The 22,579-nt window shown below is 35.5% G+C and overlaps 1 protein-coding gene across 1 annotated transcript in view; it reads right to left on the bottom strand.

Annotated features, from left to right (window-relative positions):
- Positions 1–22,579, bottom strand: part of ZNF804B (zinc finger protein 804B) — a 516,087-nt gene that overhangs the window by 341,087 nt on the left and 152,421 nt on the right. The gene's annotated exons all lie outside the window — the stretch shown is intronic.

Genomic DNA, 22,579 nt, shown 5'->3' with positions numbered 1-22,579 from the left:
TAGGCTTATAGAGGGTCATTTTCTTGTTGTGTCCTCACATGGTCCTTCCTCTGTGAGCACAATTCCCTGGTGTCCTTTCATATGTACAAATTTCCACTTCTTAGAAGGTCACCAGTCAGGCTGGAATAGGGCACAACCTTGTGACCTCCTTTTAATGTAATCACCTGCTTAACGATTTTATCTCTAAATAGGGTTACGTGCTGAGGTGCCGGGGGTTAGGACTTGAACACATGGATTTAGGGGGACATAATTCAGCCCACCACAGATAGGATGTACCAGTCTCCTCACGGATAGCACAGACCCTGGTATGGCAGGATCCATGTGTGAGTCACATGTAAGTGATGATGATGTCAGAAAAGAGCAGTGACCAAGTTACTCGTGCTTACCTATCTATTGCTAAAAACGTTACTTATGTGAAACCTAAGAATCATAAATAAACAATAATTCACAGGCAGAACATAGGTAACTAATGTTAAGTAGTACCTATATCACAATACACAGGATTTGGGGAAAAGAAGTGTTTTAACCAAATGCAGACCTAAAGCGTAGTCCCAGATCAGTTTTATTACAAGTTACTTGAAAGATTCAGTGACTCCTAGACATTGTTTAAAATCATAGGGATCATCAATCAAGATAAAAAAAAATAATTTACTCATCAAATCCAAAGTATTGGGCGCCTGGGTGGCTCAGTGGGTTAAGCTGCTGCCTTCGGCTCAGGTCATGATCTCAGGGTCCTGGGATCGAGTCCCGCGTTGGGCTCTCTGCTCAGCAGGGAGCCTGCTTCCCTCTCTCTCTCTCTGCCTGCCTCTCCATCTACTTGTGATTTCTCTCTGTCAAATAAATAAATAAAATCTTAAAAAAAAAATCCAAAGTATTTATTGTGCAAGTCGGGGTTTCAGATGCTGGTTGCATAGCAGTGGACAAAACAAAGACATTCTTGTTCTCAGGGAGATTGTTGGGTAACAGAAGAGATCATGAGCAGAAAGGTAGGTATGGATTCAAAGTAATGAGAAATATTATTTCTATGAATAAAAATAAAGCTGAATGTGGAGATAGAGTTACAACAGTTTTACTTTTGTCCCGAATAAATGAGGGAGCACTGTGCACCTCTATAGAAGAGTCTTCTGGGTAGAGGGTTTAGTGGGTGCCAAGGCTTGGTTGTTTGAGGAACAGCCAGGAAATGACACAAGTGTGACCTGGAAGTCGGGAAGACACAACCAAGCAGAGGTAGATGATGCCTTATGATATAAGGATATACAGGGGGAAAAGATCTTTGCCAAACATGTAACAAATAAATGGTTGGTGTTTATAGTACCTAAAGAGCCCCTATAAGATGATGAGAAAAATACAAACAAAGGCATAAGAATAGGGCAAGTCAGAGACTGGGAAATCTCATAGGTCAATGAAAATATCTCTAAGATATCAAGCAGATAAAAAACTGCAAATTCCAACAGTAACTGGATATGATAGTTTTTCACAAATCAGATTATTTTAGAAAATGAGGAGGGAAGAACAGATAAGAAATGACAATATTCAGAATGGCAAGAATGCATGTAATAGACAAACTCATGAATGACTGCTGGGTTTACAAATCACTTTAGCCATTTTTGAAGACAATCCAGCAATCAATTCTTGAGAATTTATGCTAGAGGAAAAAGCGTATGATACTTCCATTTTGTATTTGTCTCTCTTATTTCTGTATGCTTGTATGAGGATAGACTAAGGTTGAAGGACGCACACCATACTGATAATACTTATTGCCTCAAAAGGAAAATGAGGAAGATGATAACATTTATCACTATTATTTTTTAAGTTTTTATTTAAATTCCAGCTAGCTAACATATAGTGTTACATTAGTTTCAGGAGTATGATGTGGTGATTCAGCATTTCCTTATACAGCCCTGTGTTCATCACAAGTGCCCTCCTTATTCCCCATCACCTATTTAGCTCAACTCTCATCCATCTCCCCTCCATCAGTTTGTTCTCTATACTTAAGAGTTTGTTTCTCTATTTGCCTCTCTCTTTTATCCCCCACTATGCTCATATGTTTTGGTTCTTAAATGCCACATGAGTGAAATCATATGGTATTTGTCTTTCTTTGGCTGACTTATTTCACTTCACATAAAACTCAACACCAAAAAATGAATAATCTAATTTAAAAATGGGCAGAAGACATGACTAGACATTTTTCCAAAGAAGACATACAGTTGGCCAACAGACGCATGAAAAGATGCTCAACATCACTGGTCATCAGGGAAATGCAAATCAGAAGTGCAATGAGAGATCTCCTCACACCTGTCAGAAAGGCTAAAATCAGCATCAGAAGAAACAGGTGTTGGTGAGGATGCAGAGAAAGGGGCACCCTCTTCCAGTCTTAGTGGGAAAGCAAACTGCTTTTTTTTTTTTTTTTTAGCCACTCTGGAAAACAGTATGGAGGTTTCTCAAAAAGTTAAAGATAGAACTAGACTATGATCCAACAATTGAACTACTAAGTATTTGCCCAAAGAATACGAAAGTACTAATTCAAAGGGAGACGTGCATCCCGAAGTTTATAACAACACTATCTATAATAGCCAATATATGGAAACAGTCCAAGTGTCCATAGACTGATGAATGGATAAAGAAGATATGGTATGTATACACAAAAGAATACTACTCAGCCACAAAAAAGAATGAAAGCTTGCCATAGTCAATGACTTGGATGGAGCTACAGAGTATTATGATAATCACTATTATTTTTATATAAGAGAAAAATACATATTCCCAAGACATTTGCACTAAATCGTACCCTTTAAAGACACTTAAGAAAGGAAACATTTCAACTGCATTTTTGTCTCCATAGCACCATATAACTGATTGAACTTTGCAGCAAATTGATCCTTTTGAACAAGTTAAATGAGCTATTTTGTCTTAGACAAATGCAACCATAATTATGTAAATATAAAAGAGGGTTACATGGAAAATTTTTCTACTTATTCTGACAGCAGAAAAATTACAAGACAATTGTCCCTAATGGGCCACTGTGAATCTAGTTTTTTAAATAAAATCCATCAATTAGCAGAGTTTAACATGAAAATGGACTTAATGGTATCTCGATCCACTAGTGGGAAATTATTATCAGGCAGTCCTGTGGCATAGAGCCAAGGCAGCATTATAGAAGTCTATATGGTCTCTTACACACAAACATAGTAATGAACACATTCTCTCTCTCAGATCTCTGTATGATGTAAGGCAACTCAGGTCATCCATGGTCCTTTAACAGAAAGTCTATATCCATCTTATCTTTGTTTTCAGATAACAGTAATGAGATTTCTAATATGCTGAACCTTATAATTAAATGAGAATATAGGGGCACCTTGTGGCTCAGTTGGTTGAGCATCTGCCTTCGGCTCAGGTCATGATCTCCAGGTCCAGGGATTGAGCCCCAGGCTCTCTTTTCTCTCTTAAATAAATAAATAGAATCTTTCTAAATAAATTAGAGTATAAGATGATGATGGACAGGAAAACTATGAAATATAAAGTGCATCTCTGTTCGTTATTTTGTCTTCAGTAAGTACTTTATCTATTAGAATTGGATGTGGTTTAAAATCATGCAATTTTATATGTCCTTTATTGATACTCAAATATTTTTTCTTTCCAATTTCAGAACCATAAGATGGATAATTTACATCTTATTTATTAGAAGGCCATAAATTGAAATATTTTTTTTCCTCAAAGTATAATTGAAAACAAAAGAAATGCAGCATTTAATTTTGGCCTTTCTAATCAATCCACTCCTACATGAAAATCGCAATTGTGTAACACTGATTGATGTCACATTCGTGGTCATAGGATCACACTGTACATCCTTCACAAACGATACAATATATATACCTATGAGGCAAATCAGAAAAAAATATTAATCAAAATTAAAATAAGGGCTAATTTTTTGCAAGATTTAAGAAATACTACTTTTGGTACCTAAATGTCATTTTACAATATATATGTATACCTATGAATTACACAGCTAACTCTCTCAGCATCTTCTCATAATAATTCTAGAAATGCGACAGTCTAGTGAACACTGACCCTGACTGTCCTTATAAAAAGTAAAGGTTCGAGGGCTAGACTGACTTCAGAATTGAGAGTTGTGATGACCACAGCATGAAGTGAAAGGGAAGGGTTTCTCGTAGCTAAAATCCAAGGGAGAACCACTTTCAGATCATCCCATCTAACTGAGAAATAGGACAGTGTCTAGGAACAAGTGCTGATAAACTCTTCCAGGGGCAAAAAAAAAATAGTGAGTTCTAAATGCACATCTCGTGCTATGCTTCCAATAGTAATCTTAACATCCAAATAGACAGTCACAGTATAGAAGAACAGACAGGGTGAATAGAATGAGAGAAGGCAGGTTGACCTGGTCTAATTCTCTAGTAAACAGGCTGGTAACCATCCTCCCCAGAAACAAATAAACAACCTTTGTTAGAGATTCTTGATCCATTAAAGTCTTTTGGTATGTGGTCCATGGTTTGGGATATCTAGATTCCTTCTAGGAAACAAACCTAGTATCTGTGGATTTATGGAGTAGGGTTCCTTATAAATGTCACACAAGCTATACAATTATTTACATATAAAAGTGAGATATTTCATTGTTTAAAAGGTTCTCTGATGAATGAAGTAACCTACATGCCTTGCATAGATAGATCTTCTATTATTATGGGCTCAAAGGTGCGCCTCATGGGAGAAGGAAGAACCTTAAGAGCTAATCAAGGAGTCTTAGAGACCTCCAGAATTTGCCCATTTCTCTTCGTTGTTTATATGATATAAATTATTAGTAAACCTTAATATTTGACTTGACCATCCAGTCCTGTGTTAAATTATTCTTCCTCTTCCACCAGCTTTATATTTCCTTCTCCATCTATCCCTACCTTATCTATCTACCAGGTCTTAAGCATCACTTATCCCCTATCCCTCCATCACCCCACCTCATACTCACCCTTCTCCAATATAAGAGATTCTTAACATTGTATAGCCAAAATGGTCTTGGTGACAATCCTATGCAGTTTCCTTTTTTTTATTGATGAGGATACTGATCCCCAGAAAAGTTATGTGAACTATGATGATAATTTCAAGTTCAGGGCTTCTCAGGTGATACTGTAGCTCTTGTTAACCACGAACTGTGAGGATTTATTCTCCGTTGATTTGGTTGGTATCCAAATAGTTACATGTCTCATGTCTTTACGCTATGGAGTCTTATCATATGAGGACTACATCTATTTTACTTTAATTGTTCTCACAATTTCATATCTATAATAAAATGCTCAATAAACAGACATGAATGAATAAGTAATTTGCTGTATCTATGAGTTTTGTGCTAGACTATTGCCTATATATTTAAATCATTGTCAAAATCCCCTAGTAATGTCAATTAAAGTTCAACTTTCCAGTTTTTCCTTTCCAGCTTCCTTCTCCTACTTGTAACATCCATACCCACGTCCTCCAAGTAGATACAGATTCAACAGATTTACGGTAGAACCTGAAACTCTTTTATCTTATAATACCTCAGGATATTCTGATGCTGAACTAGGTTTAAAAGCAAATGAATGGGATGATTCAATAAGTTGACTTCTAAGTCTAAATTTAAGATTTAACTAATCTACTTATAGAAGAAATTATTCTCTAATGTAGGCTTTATTCTACACTACATGTATTTGTAAAATGTGTTTCACTCATGAGGCTCTCAGACAAGTTGGTATAAAAATTTTTGATTACAAATGAAACTTAAATGTGCATGTCCCACTGGAAATGATTAGATGCCTCATCTATATAAGATATTTGCTTTAGGATTTACAGTAAAAGATGTAATATAAATCACTGTTACATTGTATTCAGGGGAAGAATTAAATATTTTTCCTAAAGGATGTGTGTTATGTTTGTTCCCTCTTACTTAATCAGCTGTATGTAGGGTCGGAGGGAGTCTGATCTTTGGCCTATCACGACATACGAGATATATTTCCTGTAAGAATGTTGTTCAACATTTATTAAAATTATAGTTTCCTCTTTATTAGGCCCATAAGAGAAATATTTCTTATGTTTCAATATTTCTGGATAACTGGTTTGTTTTTATCTAGTGAGTAGAGTAAAACACTTCTTGTTTCTTATTCACATTGCTCCCTAGAGAGCTGAAAGTCAAATTTAAGGCTCACCTCCAGCAAAAGTAAGCTCTTTACAACATGCATTTCTTTTGCCCACTTCCCTCCTTGCTTCAGTTTTAAGTCTTGTAACCACATCCTTGTCTCCCCTAGATTTCCTCAGGTACTTTTCTCATATAGTAGATATAGTTTTGCATACTGCCTTGAATACTTTTTAGAATAGTACAAGGACAAATAATTTCATAGTTACATGGATGCATTTATTGCAAGAGGCTATTGGATACCGTATCTGAAAACAAACATGTGGGTCAGTGGTCACAGTGGACTGCAGTCTGGCTCATTTGTATGTCAGAACACTGACCTCCCTTACCAGATCAAAATGAGGCTATAGCCATATGGCACACAATCTTGAAAGTTACTAGGTGAATATCAGTAGTAATGTTACATTGCAGTAACAATCCTTAATGTGATTCCAGTACGTACAATTAATACCATAAAACCAGGAACTAATTTCCACCCAAATTACTATTATTCCTTCTGAAGTATTATTAATACACTTTTATAGACGGTACTTTCTAAATTCCAGTACAATGATTAAGGAAGGTCCTGATGTATGATTATTTTTTAAATAGTTCTATATTTTAAAGTTCTTTTAAAAGCCTTCCATGTTGGGCGCCTGGGTGGCTCAGTGGGTTAAGCCGCTGCCTTCGGCTCAGGTCATGATCTCAGGATCCTGGGATCGAGGCCCGCATCGGGCTCTCTGCTCAGCAGGGAGCCTGCTTCCTCCTCTCTCTCTGACTGCTTGTGATCTCACTCTGTCAAATAAATAAATAATAAAATCTTTAAAAAAAAAAGCCTTCCATGTTAACTTCAGTACTCATGATAGTTGTCTTTTAGTGTTAAGAAGTAATGCTATCCTTTATGATGCTTGGATTGTATTTATCTAAAGTTCTTTCTACATCTGGCAGGCTTGCCTCATAACATGCAGGCTCAGAGCTCTTGGATGTTTTCTTTTTTGAACTGCTTTTAAGGATAGACCTTCACCTCTGGTGGGTTCTGTACTTAACACATGTCTGAGTACAGATTCAACTACTTTTCTTCTCTACTGATCTGTATAATGATTAGGATATAGGAGGTCATGACTCACATTTAGAATCAGGCTTGTCTCAGAATTTAGGCTGTTAATCAGAATTATTACACTAGGGAAATCTATTACTTTTACAGTTTAAGTAATGCCACGGTAGAAATGTATCTGGATCACAGATTTTCAGTCAGTTTAGGACCAGATTTACGTGACACAAGAGGCGGACTATCCTAAAACCACTTACATTCAATTTTCAAATTTTGGAGTCACAGGAACAAAATAGAGCTACTTGTGATCCAATATAACAAGTCTTTAAAAAAATGTAACTCATTCTCCTGCCTTGTATAGACTTAACATATTCTTAAATTTTAGACTAACAGAGAGTGTTGTGTTTGAAGGGAACCAAATGGGTGCTAACACATCCTGCTTTAAGAATACTGACGCCTGGGTGGCTCAGTTGGTTGGACGACTGCCTTTGGCTCAGGTCATGATCCCGGAGTCCCGGGATCGAGTCCCACATCAGTCTCCCGGCTCCATGGGGAGTCTGCTTCACTCTCTGACCTTCTCCTCGCTCATGCTCTCTCTCACTGTCTCTCTCTCAAATAAATGAATAAAATCTTTAAAAAAAAAAAAAAAAAAGAATACTGTCCTTTTCAGTATATAAGATATCAGCATTCCTTTGTTCCAGAGTACAACATTCTTCTCTGGTTAACGACTGAAACTAACTTCCATTTTCTTTCTTTCTTTTTTTTTTTTTTTTTTTTTAAGATTTTATTTATTTATTTGACAGACAGAGATTACAAGTAGGCAGAGAGGCAGGAAGAGAGAGAGGAGGAAGCAGGTTCCCTGCTGAGCAGAGAGCCCGACGTGGAGCTCTATCCCAGGACCCTGGGATCATGACCCGAGCCGAAGGCAGAGGCTTTAACCCACTGAGCCACCCAGGCACCCCTAACTTCCATTTTCTCATGCATCATTAAAATGTCTTTTCCTCTCTATTTCAATGAATGAATCTGTTTCATGTTACCAATAAGTAAATCCTAATTGTTTAAAGATTTTTATTTCATTACACTTCTTTATGAGCAATTATGGTTTAAAAATATCAACAGTTTGTAAGAGTAATATCTTTTCCAAGATTCTTAAAGCACAGAAAGAAGGATCTAGAAATACCCTTACGATGAGAACGCCACAGTTTAATTCAACATGAAGCACTAAAGTGAAAGATAACACATCCATCCATAGATCATAGATATCACTGAGATTTGAAAGCTGAGCAATATTAAGTACCCCCCAACATTAAGCATTATTTTAACTAACTTGATTTTCACAACCCAAGTCAACTGAAAATTTCCATTCCTATGTTTGCCTTTTGCTGAGTCTCATATATTCCTTTGATGTGTTTCAATTGCTTTCCATAAGAAATATAGTCAGAGCATTCACTATAAAAATAGATGTATATCATCCAAGCTCATGGAGAAACACTTGTTTTACTACTGAATCAGGAGGAATCTATATTTTCTCCTTAGACCTTAGACACTGAAGCCATGAAGCATTTTACTGATATAAAAATTCATCTTGATTTATCAATATATGTATAACCAGTCTAACTCCCACTCTGGAAACGCAATGTCAGGAGCATGATCTCATTAATTACATTGACTTTTGGATGTGAAGAGACAGGAATGACACTGTACAATTCATTTTTCATAATGAGATTTTAAATCTTATTGCACCATTTTACTGCAATGTAAACATTTTCTTTAATTGCTGAAAACTGAACTAAGACTCCAGTGAAACCAAACACTCTTTTTTCCCAACTCTGCTCAGCAAATACAGCAATAACTCATTGAAAGAATCATTATGAAATGTAATGTAACAGATACCCCTTGAATGATTGAGCCAGCAGTGCTCTCGAATTTTGATTGATAGTAAGAGATTCTGAAATCTCCTCATTATAACATAACAGAGCAAAAAAAAAAAACCAAAAATATAATTGCTTATATAATTCAAACACTGCCAGTAATTCTAATATTCTATACTTCTTTAAAAGCACACGCCAATGGATTCTCATGTTTCTTTAAAAGGATTTACTGGACTATGAAACCCGAACTAAGGTTCCCTAAATGCTTATCTTGTCCTTTCTGCACCACATTATTACCACAGTTGATGGCTTATCTTGCTGAGTTTCAAAATGCACTAAGTGAAGAGAAATTCTATTATCTTTCCGAGAGAAATTATTCTCTTTTATTACTCAAGTTTCATTACCACGGTAGTTTTTGCTGATAATAATGCCAATGTATTTCTTACCTTAATTTATTTTTATTATTTTGAGGTAAATCTCAAATTAATCATTCCTTTCCTTAAATGGTACTTTCCTCTCAATCAGATATTGACTCATTTTGAATTCTCCTACCCATTTCCTGACCCATGCATTCTGAACAAGTCTCATCTTCAAATCATCTCTGGATTTCTTTCAATTTGCTTATGAATTTCTTCCAATTAAAAAATAAAAGAGGGCGGAAGAACTGGCAGCAGGTTTTCAGAGCAATATCCCCAAATCCTGTGGCAAGGATCTACCCACCACCCACATTTTTCATGTGTGTTCTCTCACCAAAAGTTAGTACTTAGTGATTATAGTTAGCTTGGCAATCTTGATGCAATTTATGAGATCCTCAGAAAATATCATATAATCGTCATTTTACTAAAGAAATAGTTGAGTATTTATGAGAGTTGTCACTCTCATGAGTGTTACTCTATTCTGAGAACACAACCTGGTCTCCTGAATTCCAAGATACCCTTAAAAAGAGCAAGCTGCTCAATTGCTTATTCCCATTTGAATCACATATTATACCAGACTAAAGTGCCGTACACAACTGTGGAAGAACTATAATGTTCAGCTGAAGAACCAGAAATGTCCAGCTGTATTTTCTGCTAGAATCATTATATTCCTCATTAGTTTGAACATGGGCAGTTGTGGTCTTTGTACAAATACTAGCATTTTAACATGTTCCAACATCAATGTCACTATGATATTCAAAGATCTTTTTTTTTTAATTTGACAGAGAGAGAGATCACAAGTAGGCAGAGAGGCAGGCGGAGAGATGGGGGGAAGCAGTCTCCATGCCGAGTAGAGAGCCTGATGTGGGGCTCGATCCTAGGACACTGAGATCATGACCTGAGCCAAAGGCAGAGGCTTAACCTACTGAGCCACCCAGGTGCCCCATCACTATGGTATTCAATGTGCTCAGATCATTTAAATATTAATTTCTTTAAAGCACATAGTATTTCAGCTAGTTTTTCAAGGCAAAGAATTGCCCACTAAAAACACTAAAAACAATACAATGAAACTCATAAATATACATATACCCATAATATGAGTCATACCATATTTCTTCCAAAACGATACTGCATCATTTTCTTAAATTTTGAGAAGTTGGTGATTCATAATATAACATGTGTCTTAAAATATAAAGTACTCTGTTTTATGATGTAACAGACTAAAGTGTTACAGATAAAGGACTTCATAACATTCCAATGTTATTAGGGCAAAAATAAAAGGCACAGAATAATATATCATCTAATATATATATTAGATGTATTAGATGATGTATATATTAGATGATATATATATATCATTTTAATATATATATTAAGTAGGTATTCCTCTAGATTTCTAAATAGCAAGAGAGAAATAATCAGTAGCACATGAGATTTACATTTTGTTCTATGGAGTCAAAGACATAAATACCACCGACCTTTAGTTTTGCTTTGTCAAAGGAAAGGCTCACAAGGTGCATGGGTTCTCCTAAGCAGTTCAGTAACAACAAAGCACAGTGAGACAGTGATAGTCAACTGGGCCCCAGGCATTGCTTTCACTACTGATATCATTATGACAGATTATAATGTACAAGATGCTCAGGAAATACTTTATACCTGACACTTACTTGAAAAATCCTTGAGTATTTGTGAGAGTTAATGATTATAATTCATTCATAGTTACAATTCATTCATTCATAATATATTATATTATGAATATTATATATTCATATAATTCATTCATAGTTACATAGGTGAGGTTTGATTGTTCAAATCTGAGCTGTATCCTGACTCAATTATTTGATAAAACCTACCCAGGAGAATCTGGGATCTAGTTCTATACATTAATTTTGATATAAATAACAGAACACACAAACTCAAATCGCCTCTCATATATATATTTCATACCAAAGCCAAAAGGGTTTTTGAAGTCAATATAGGTCATTAGCTCTTCCCAAAAAAGACCTTTCATTTTAAATGACCCATCTATTTTTTAAGCCAAGAAAAATATTTTTCATTCATTATAAAATAAGTTTAAGATGATTTATAAGCTTAAATACATGTATTCCAAACATATGCTATTGGAGCCATGTGAATTATTTTGATACCAGTAATCAACTTTTTTTTTTTTTTTTTTTTACACTATAGGACCCAAATTTCTTTACAACATTTTGGGACATATTATTTTAAATACATTACATCATAGCCTTGTTGCAATACTCACATTTCTGTGATGAACCTATAATTTCAACAAATGTCTATTTAATTTTGGTAATGCACTTAGCTACCACCATTGAATAAGTAACTAGATTCCCGTTCTTTTACCTCTTCTGTATTTTCAATATAACACTATTTAAATTTTTTCCAGATTTTCTTTTCTAGATCGTGTCACTAAGTCCCAGCTATTGAAAACAATTCAGTCTCCATTATCTTATACTTCATGATTCAACTTCTGCAAGTTTCTAAAACATAAAGGGCAAATTTGAAACAAAAATCTATTTCTGGAAATTGGATAATTCATAAATAGACACCTAATATAATTTTCTTCCATTACTCTTCCTTTATTTATAAAAGCATAGGCCATCTCAGCCATTAAATTCAGCTATGTAATTTGCTCATAATGTGTACTCATTTTTAATTTTCTGGTCAGGGTAGAATAGAATCTCTACTGGGAACATTAGTCCAAGAGCATTTCATGCATAACCAAGAGAGTATTAATATGTCACTGATTCTGTTTGTGACAATATGCAATGTGGGAATTTAGAATTCACAAACCAACATTGCTAATCAGAGCAGGTATATTGGCAGTATCTAACCTAAGGACATGTATCTGGAAAATGTTTGTATTGTCAAGAAGTTATGCTATTAAAAGAAATATCAGTGGTAACAGAAACTTCCATTAAAGATAAGCAAGTTATTTTCTCTTAATGCTTGGTTGATATAATCAAAATGGTACCCAGCTACCTAAAACTATGCATAGAGATTTTCTAATTCAACTCTTGTTAGTAGATCAATAAAAAATAATTGCTTGCTAGAAGAGGATGGGGAGAGATCATGTGCTATAGTTCTAGTTTTTAAAATATAGATTGGGTTAAATCTAAATCAATATACGATCAAAAATAAGGTTCCCAGTTGGGAACATTTTAAATTCTAACTTAAGAGTACAGAATTTTTAGTATGAGAATGTATTATTATACACTCTAATATTAAAGTTCCTAGATTTATAGTTTTTTCCTCAAATTGCTTAATAAACCAAAGACACAAACCAAAATAAAAATCGCATTTAAGTTAAAACACGATCCATTTGTCAACAAAGTCTTCTGAAAAAATTAACCATACATTTGATTTATAAAGTGTGCATTTTATAGGTGGGGGAAGAGGGGGGTGGTTAGCAAGGGTATTAGTGAAAAAGAGGGAGAAAAAAAAGAGAGAGAGAGAGAGAATGCTGAGGTTGTGCCTTTTCAGTAGTCAAATGTCCAATAAAGTCCTCTCTCTAAGAGATTTTAGATTGTCCTTGAATGGAATACAATGAAAGATAAAGTTTGCATGAGAGGAACTTCATTTCCATTTTCAAACTTTTGTTGAATTTGTTACCCACAGTTAGCTGCAGTTCTGAATTTAAAGAGGAACTGGTGTAAGAGAAATGGTAGAAAGAGAAACAGGGCAGAACACCTGCCCACAAAGCCACCCAATATCTACCAAGCCCTTAGGCACTTTCAGTGGGAGTGGGTAAGTCTTCTTCCTAGAACCCAGATTTCAAATACAATCAGTGTTTTTGGTATAGTTTCTCTTTTTGGAAAAGTCTGCAAGTTTCCCATGGCAACTTTGCTCAGTCAGCTCTATGTACAGCCTGCCCCTTTAGCAATACTATAATGTCATAGCCTCTTAGAAATCCTCAGGCACTCACGAAGTGAAGTTGAGCTTCTTGGAAAGCAGGTTATCTTTAACTATTTTTGTTAGAATTAATTACCATTTTGACAGTTAGCTAAATGATTTCATCAGTAAATCCATTTGTGGCATATAGACAGCAGGACAATGGACTTCTTAAGAGCGCAGATCATGCTTAAAATTCCATCGGATTCTAAGCTCCTTAGGAATAAAAATGATACTGTTCTTTGTTCCATTTCCAGAAACTGGCGGAAGAAATGAATTCAAGTAATGAATTTTCCTAAATACATTATATCTGCACTTTTTTTTCATAAAAGAGGTATAGTGTTTTTAAAATATTTCAATGATTTCATTAACTCTTTACATTCCAATTTCACCTTTCCAGGAATCATATAGCAAAGTCAACGTTAATGAAATGAAATGAAAATGCATGCCACCAAAGCCCTCAGATAACCCCACCAGATACCAATGTCTTGCTTCTTAACCTACTTCTCTTGTGTTACTAGAGGAGGACTGCGTCTTCACTGACAACAAAACCACCTCAGTTGATATTGCAAACAGCATGATCTAATGTTTTGAAAACATCAATGCCAACCCAAATCCCAGGGGTCACTTCTGGCCACTTCTAGTAAATACTGAGCTTTCCTCTTATAATTTTCTTCTTTTGTGCCATCTACAACTCTATTAAAATATATGACTTGTGTTAACAAATAAATCAAGATAAGTAAAATCTAGGTGAGTGAAACTAAGCACTTTAAGCCTGGGAGTAATAATAATAATATTAATGCACATAGCATTTGGAATCATCATTTTAAATACAACATTCATAAAAACATAAAGGAAAACATTTCTACATAAATCTACACCATGAAGATACAAATAAATATGAAAATCCAGCCCCGGTCCTCAACAGACTTACAACTATGTTGAGAAGATAAGGCTGCATATGAAAAGTTGACTAAGACAAAGAATAAAGCAAATTAACAAATATGCTTTAAAAAAAACCCACAAGGCTTTCAGTGAAGACAAATAAACTTTGATCTTTATCTCATCCCATATATAAAAATTAATTTGAGATGGGCATAGACAAAACAGGAGGTTCAAAACTGTAAAGCTTCCAGAAGAATACATAGAAGAATGTATTTGTGCTCTTAGTGTCAGCAAAGTTCCCTTAAACAGGACACATAAAGCACTAGCCCATAAAAGGGAAAACATAAATTATATTTTGTCAACATTAAAAATTTCTATTTACCAAAGAACATTAAAAAACTTGAGAAAGTAATAAAATGAAGAGGCATGCCCCAGATGGGAAAAAATATATTCAGTACATATCCAACATTCTGGGTCATATACTGAATGTACAGAAAGCTTTTAAAAGTGATGGAAAAACAAGCAACTTGCTTGAAGATACACTTAAGATTGATTTTAAAGATTCATTTGTTTATTTGAGAGAGAGAGTGTGGGCGAGCGGGGGAGGGGTAGAGGGGATAGAGAACCTTAAGCAGATTTCCCGCTGAGATCATGCCCTGACTTGAAATCAAGAGTTGGACACCGAACTAACTGAGCCACTCAGGCACTACTGGACTTAAGATTTGAATAGACACTCCACAAAAGAAGATACACCAATGACAGGAAGCACATGTGGAAGTATTCAACATTTCACAACCATTAATTTGGCTAAAATGAAAAAGCCTAGCAACAGTAAATATTAGCAAAGATGTAGAGCAACTGTAATTCTCATACATTTCTGGTGGAAGTGCAAAATAGTACAACCACTTTGGAGAACTATTTTTGTGGTTTCTTTTTGTGTGTTTGTTTCAAGTTTTTATTTAAATTTTAGTTAATTAACATAGAGTATAATACTGGTTTTAGGAGTAGAACTTAGTGAATCATCACTTTACATGTAACATTTTTATGGTTTCTAATAAAGTTAACACACATAAACCATTTTGTCACTGGAAACAACACAAACACATGACAGGAAAATGAATAAGTAAATTTTTGTATATTCACACAAGAGAATACTACTTGGTAAGAGAAAGGAACAAATTATGAAACACAACAATAAAGATGAACATCAAAAATATAACGTGTTCAAGCACTAATTAGAAAACTATATGCACCCTTATGTTAATTGCAGCATTATTTATAATAACCAAGATATGGAAGCAACTTAAATGTCCATCAGTAGATGAACAGAAAGAAGATAGAGTATGTGTATTTATATACACATATATACACATACATAATATTCCATTATATGATATATATTATATAATTCTATTATATAATATATATTAAAATTATATATTAAATATATTCATTTAATATATAATTATTATTTATTTGATATATAATTAAATATATTTAATATATCATTATAATATATAATGATATATTAAATATATATAATATAGTAAATATATTATATATTAAATACAACTCAGCCATAAAAAAGAATGAAATCTTGCCATTTACAACACCACGGATTGATCTAGAGAATATAATGCTGAGCAAAATAAGTCAGAGAAGGGCAAATACCATATGACTTCACTCAGAAACAAAATAAGTGCACAATTTAAAAAAGAGACAAGCCAAAAAGAACACTATTTTTTTTTTAAGATTTTATTTATTTATTTGACAGACAGAGATTACAAGTAGACAGAGAGAGAGAGAGAGAGGGAGGGGGAAGCAGGCTCACTGCCGAGCAGAGAGCCCGATGCGGGATTCGATCCCAGGACCCTGAGATCATGACCTGAGCCGTAGGCAGAGGCTTTAACCCACTGAGCCACCCAGGTGCCCCGAACACTATTTTTTTTAAAGCAATCTTTTTTTTTTTAAAGATTTTATTTATTCATTTGACAGAGAGAGATCACAAGTAGGCAGAGAGGCAGGCCAAGAGAGAGGAGGAAACAGGTTCCTGGCCAAGCAGAGAGCTGGATGTGGGGCTTGATCCCAGGACCTGGGATCATGACCTGAGCTGAAGGCAGAGGCTTTAACCCACTGAGCCACCCAGGTGCCCCCTCAAAAAACACTATTAACTGCAGAGAACAAACACATGGTTACCAAAGGGAAATTGGGTGGAGGGATGGGTGAAATAGGTGAAGGGTATTAAGAGTGACTTACCATGATGAGCACTGAGTGATGTATGGGATTGATGAATTACTACTATATAGTACACCTGAAACTAATATAACATTGTATGGTAACTACTGGAATTAAATTTTTTAAAAATACGTATCATGTGCTTTAAGACAGGCACACAAAATACATGTACATATAATGAAATATTTATGACACACAATGTACACTTATAACCAGAAAAATCTAATCTATAGCACAAGAATTCAGAAAAAGTGGAGAATTCTCTAGGAAAGGGTACTTCCTAGGCCCTTTCTAGGACTGGGTGCGTTTTCATGGATGTGTGCATAATTGTCAAAAGTAATCAAACTGAACAATTAAGACTTTTTTTCTTTTGTATGTAAATCATACTTTAATTAAAAATAGCAGCAAAAACAAAAGTCTGCCTCAAAATATTACAGGATTAATTGTTAAATGAGTGGATCAGAAGAGAGATACACTGGGGGTAGTGTAGACTTATAATTTATTAAGTTAAAAAAAGCCAAATATATAATGAAATATAGATAATGATGTATGTATATATGTATATATAACAAAGCATTTATATAATGAGATATATATATAAAATGAGATATACATTTGTGTTGGATCTTAAAGAAGAAATAGAATTTGAATGGTAGGACACAGACAGAAGGCCTTCTTCAAAGAAGAAATATCAAAAACTTAACAGCCTAATTGTGCCATTAAAAAAAAAACAAAAAGGGGCGCCTGGGTGGCTCAGTGGGTTAAAGCCTCTGCCTTCAGCTCAGGTCATGATCCCAGAGTCCTGGGATCGAGCCCCGTATCGGGCTCTCTGCTCAGCAGGGAGCCTGCTTCCCAGTCTCTCTCTGCCTGCTTCAGCCTACTTGTAATCTCTGTCTGTCAAATAAATAAATAAAATATTTTTTTAAAAAAATGAAAAACTTCTTATTGCCTCTTAAGTAAAATTCCACTTAGGCTGATTCTGAACCCTCCTGCAAGTGTCCTTTCACACTGATGTATATATTCCACTGTTTTAGGCTCTAGTACCCATTTTCACCTTTCTGCTTCTGGATAAATGGCTAACCAGACATGATTTTGCTGGTTCCTTCTTTTATACCAAGGCCTCCATACATTTCTTCAAGACCAGGAATAAGACCACAAATTACATCCTCTAAATTTCCCGTAATTATATGAGCTGCATGCTGACTACTCTCCTATCTTGTCATAAAAATACCAGCTAAAATACTGCTTCTATTCCAGAGTTATTTCAGTGACACCAGTATTTATTACTCTTTCAGATTTGAAATTTTTTACTGCTTATGGCACCTGGAACAAACACTCAGGCAAGAAGAAACGATGCTGCGGAGGGAAAACTGTGAGTTTTCATGGTTGATGAGATTACCAAATGGAGAAAGACACTAATCTCATTTTGTAGAACATCTTCGGATTCTTTGATCACACTTGCATTGGATCTAGTCTCCATAAATATTGAGCAAAAGGGAGGATTATAGGACAGTCTGCTTAAGGTAGTGAGCAGCTGAAGCATACCCTCACCTAAATTCAGAGAAGGAAAGTGTAAAGACTCACAGTTTGAGTCTCTTAAACTGTAAAACAGATCCAAGGACAGTTTACCTACATTGAAAGAGCATCTATTATTTACCAGCCACGGAATGAGACCCTTTGAAGAATTAATTTTCCATGTTTTTTAAATATTGTAGGGTTATTTGACTGTTAAAATATTTATTAAAGCATGACAGTTTACGGAATTAAGCAAAGCTTTCCTTTAATCTAATAGACAGACATCCAATCAAATTCCTCAGAGAACTACTAGGAATATGATATTCCAAAGAAGCTTCTACTTCTGATGCAATTTAAATTGAGGGACCCTTCAGACGCTTTGAAACATGAAGAGTTTATTCAGTTTATCAGTGCTGTCTGAAATTACTTTCAGAAATAGAGAACAGTTTTAGTGACCTAGTTTTATTAAGAAAGAAAGAAAGAAAATTCACAATGGTGAGAGATAAACCTGATGTGCTGTTTCCGCCTGCTGTGTTCTAAAACCGCCTCAGGCTGTCTCCACAGTCATCTGTATCTACCAACTCCGGCCTTCCCTTGCTTATGTTTTTAATCTGACGGGGATTTTTTTTCCTCATAAATTATAATGTATCTTACAATAATATATTTTTACATCCCACATTAGAAATAAACAAAGATGGGGCACCTGGGTGGCTCAGTGGATTAGGCCTCTGCCTTCAGCTCAGGTCATGATCTCGGGGTCCTGGGATTAAGCCCCTCATGGGGCTCTCTGCTCAGCAGGGAGCCTGCTTCCCCCCTCTCTCTGCCTGCCTCTCTGCCTGCTTGTGATCTGTCAAATAAACAAAATCTTAAAAAATAAAAATAAAGAAATAAGCAAAGATAAATTCAAACTATTGTGTACACTGACAGCAAATCTATAAATCTATAAAAACTGTATTAAAGTTATTTATCTGAAGTCATTTAACAGTAGAAATGTGAAATACGTGAATGAAACCAAACTTGCATGTGGCCTTGGAGGTAATTAACACACTTACGCAATCTTGCAATATCAACAGGTCAGGAAGTAAATAGCAATCAAGTCAAATTGATTGCTAGGAAGTGGAGAAAAAAAGAACTCTAAATGAAATTCAAGTGAAGAGAACTTACTAGGCTACATAACAAATATCAATCAAACTAAATTGATTGCTAGGGAATAAGAGCATTAACAAGGCAATCAAGCGAACTCCAAGCCGGTGCAACATTAAATCTCCTGAATTAGAGAAAGTTGAACAAGAGAATTGGTGAATGACTGGAGTTAATAACAAAATACCAACTAACTGTGGCATTAGAATATTTACTTGGAAGTAAAATGAAGTGTATTCTGTAATTTTAGAAGAGGGAGGAAGAAGAGGGGGACGCAAAAAAATTACCTACTTCATCGCCTGCACTGCCATTTTCTGCCTTTTCAGTGCTTACTGAAGCAAAATGAAATACACTCTAGTAATTCAGGATGTTACCAATATTCTTTTCATCAGGTTTGGAAAACAATTTCCAATTTAACTATAATAATAATCCACAAACGGCAAAGAAATAGGATTCTTGACCCTTGTTAATCTTCTCATGCAGAGGAAGAAAGATACTTTCTCCTTCGATGAGCATTTTTTTCTTTCTTTCTTTCTTTCTTTTTTTTTTTTTTTAAGATTTCGTTTATTTGACAGAGACATCACAATTTGGCAGAGAGGCAGGCAGGGGATGGGGGGAAGCAGGCTCCCCGTTGAGCAGAGAGCCCAATGTGGGGCTCAATCCCAGGACCCTGAGATCATGACCTGAGCCGAAGGCAGAAGTTTAACCCACTGAGCCATCCAGGCACCCCTCAGTGAGCATGTTTTAAATCACGGTCACCTTCCTAACTAAGAGCAAAAACTCCAACTGAAGAACTGGAGTTTAGTTTGGGAGTCTCTGTTTTAGGAGGGTCTGGCTTTATTTTGCAACCAATATCTGCCGTGGACTTGGCCATCTAATTTCTTTCAATTAGTAACTTCTCAAAAATAAATGCTGATTATTTTTTCTCATCTACTTTCACTGAATGGTTATCCTTTCAAGGTCAGGATACTTTTATAAATCTTTGAATTTCCTGTCTCAGTGGTAGTATAAATCTTGTCAGGGACCAAGAATTCCCTGTCCTCTTCTAGATCCTTCTACCCAGACTAAGAATCAAATTGACATAAGAAAGTTTAGCAGGAGAAAATCAAATTTACTTCTGCACATACAGGACATCCACACAGACATGGTAATTTCTAAGACAGGCAAAATAAGGTATATATATCATTGTGAACCAAGGGGAAGTATGTAGGGTCTGAGATTTCAAAAGGAAAGAATGCAATTCACAGAGCACTAAGAAGAAAAATAGATATTTGGGGGCGCCTGGGTAGCTCAGTGGGTTACGCCGCTGCCTTCAGCTCAGGTCATGATCTCAGGGTCCTGGGATCAAGTCCCGCATCGGGCTCTCTGCTAGGCAGGGAGCCTGCTTCCTCCTCTCTCTCTCTGCCTGCCTCTCTGCCTACTTGTGATCTCTCTCTGTCAAATAAATAAATAAAATCTTAAAAAAAAATAGATATTTGGTAATTAGGTGTTTGCTCTAGATAACCGTATTCTGGGGAAGACCCCCTATTAGATTATTCTATATAGTTGAAGGAGGGGTAAAACTTACTCTTGAACCTGCAGGGTCTTGACCGCCTTCAGCTCAAAATAGTTCCACACAACATAGTGGGCCATCCTGGGGCCGCCTGTGTTTGGCCCCTACAATCTTAATAAATAGTTCAAAGAACAATAAAATTTTAATACTTTATCTGCTCCCTCCAATCACTTATTAGATAAATAAATTGAAGTGTTCAGGGAGAAGCAGAATTGCTCCTTACCCAAGTATAAGAGAGTGACAGATGGAGGATGGGACAGATTCCCTATTTCCAAGGCCGTATTATTCGCATTATGCTATTCCAGTTTCAGAGAGTGAATGGTAAATATTTTTTTTTTTTTACAAGTAATCACATATTTATAGTAAGTGAAAATGCTTCCCTTCTTCTCAAAAGTCTTCTGTAAAGTCACTGGGTTGGTGGCAGAGGGTGGAAGGGAGAATTGGTGAAGACAGCATTTAAACAAAACATTGTTCAACAGAAAAAATTTTAAAAAATAAAGATAAAAGTCTGGAAAACTTTCTTGAGATAGCTCTAGATAGCTCTTTGAAAACTAATGGCTGAATACATGAACAAAGGTAGAAATGGTTTTCGTCAGTTTGACACACATTTCAATAAGCTTGATTCTGTGACAATAAAGGAAACCTCATTTAAAATGGAGTCACTTAAAACGAAGGGGGAGCTCTCTCAGGACTACTCACAGCAGCCTATGTAACCAGGGGGATGAAGGAAAATAGTTACTTTGACAAAACTGGACACTTTTCATGAGGGGATTTATCTCCCACCTTTAAGAAAAGGAAGAAAGACCCTGTCAGCCCCAGCAACAACTAACCACCACCCGCAGCCAATGAGAGATGTTCCTAACCTCAAACTCCTGTTGTCCAGAAAAATCCTCTCCTATTTCCTCCTAAAACTTAATAAAAACTGATCTTCCCTTTGTCTCTTTGGACTTGCCTATCATTCCCCTAGCTTGTTTGTCCTGATTTATAATGTGTCTGCTATTCCAAATAAACTCATTTTGTTTTACTTCAGTAAAATTGCTCTTTGCTTTGTATAAAGTTAACATTATAGATAATAATAGATGTGCTCACCTAAGCTTAATTTTACTGTTTTTAGCCAGATGTGAAGGAAAAGCTGTGATATGTATGTTGTTGTTTTCAAGTGATAACATGCAGGCATCAATTATTTTCCTTGAGGTATCATTCATAAGAATAATAGGAAACAAAAATCTAGAACATGAACCAGAGTCTCTCACATGTATCAATTATTATTAGAATATGCAAACTATTTTGAAAAATATAGCTTAGGTACCATAAAATTCTCAGAATAATACCATCAATTAAGCATCAGTTTCAAAGTTTAGAGATGAAGATTTTAAGTTTCCCACTGGATTGCAGTTACTTTAGCATGCAAGACCAAATGTCTTATATACTTTCTTTTACCTTTCCAGCCTCTCTGCAGGAGCAAAATATACTACCCCAAAATATGCCCTTTTAGGCATATTGCTTAATTTAAGCTGCCTATTTTTAAGGAAGCAGATACCGGAGAAGCTGTGAAAACTAAGTAGTAGTTACACTTTTGTAAGAGTTATTTATATATACAAGGGAAATCTCCTTTTGTGTGGGTGTCTCCTTCTCTGTACCAAGAAGAGGCAGATAACTCAATCCCTAGAAATTCTCTACCAGTGGAGAGCACAAGACTCAAACCCACATAACAACCTCACTGTGCTTTCTTAGTAACCACCTACAACAGACTCCATACCTGCAACATCTTTTGTCTTTAGCTAAAGATGGTATTTAAGCTGCAGATGGTATGCAGGAGGTATATATGTTATCATACTAGTTTATTTTCCT

Source organism: Neovison vison, chromosome 4 (assembly GCF_020171115.1).
Source record: "Neovison vison isolate M4711 chromosome 4, ASM_NN_V1, whole genome shotgun sequence".
NCBI lineage: Eukaryota > Metazoa > Chordata > Mammalia > Carnivora > Mustelidae > Neogale > Neogale vison.
This window is presented reverse-complemented; position numbering and strand designations above follow the sequence as displayed.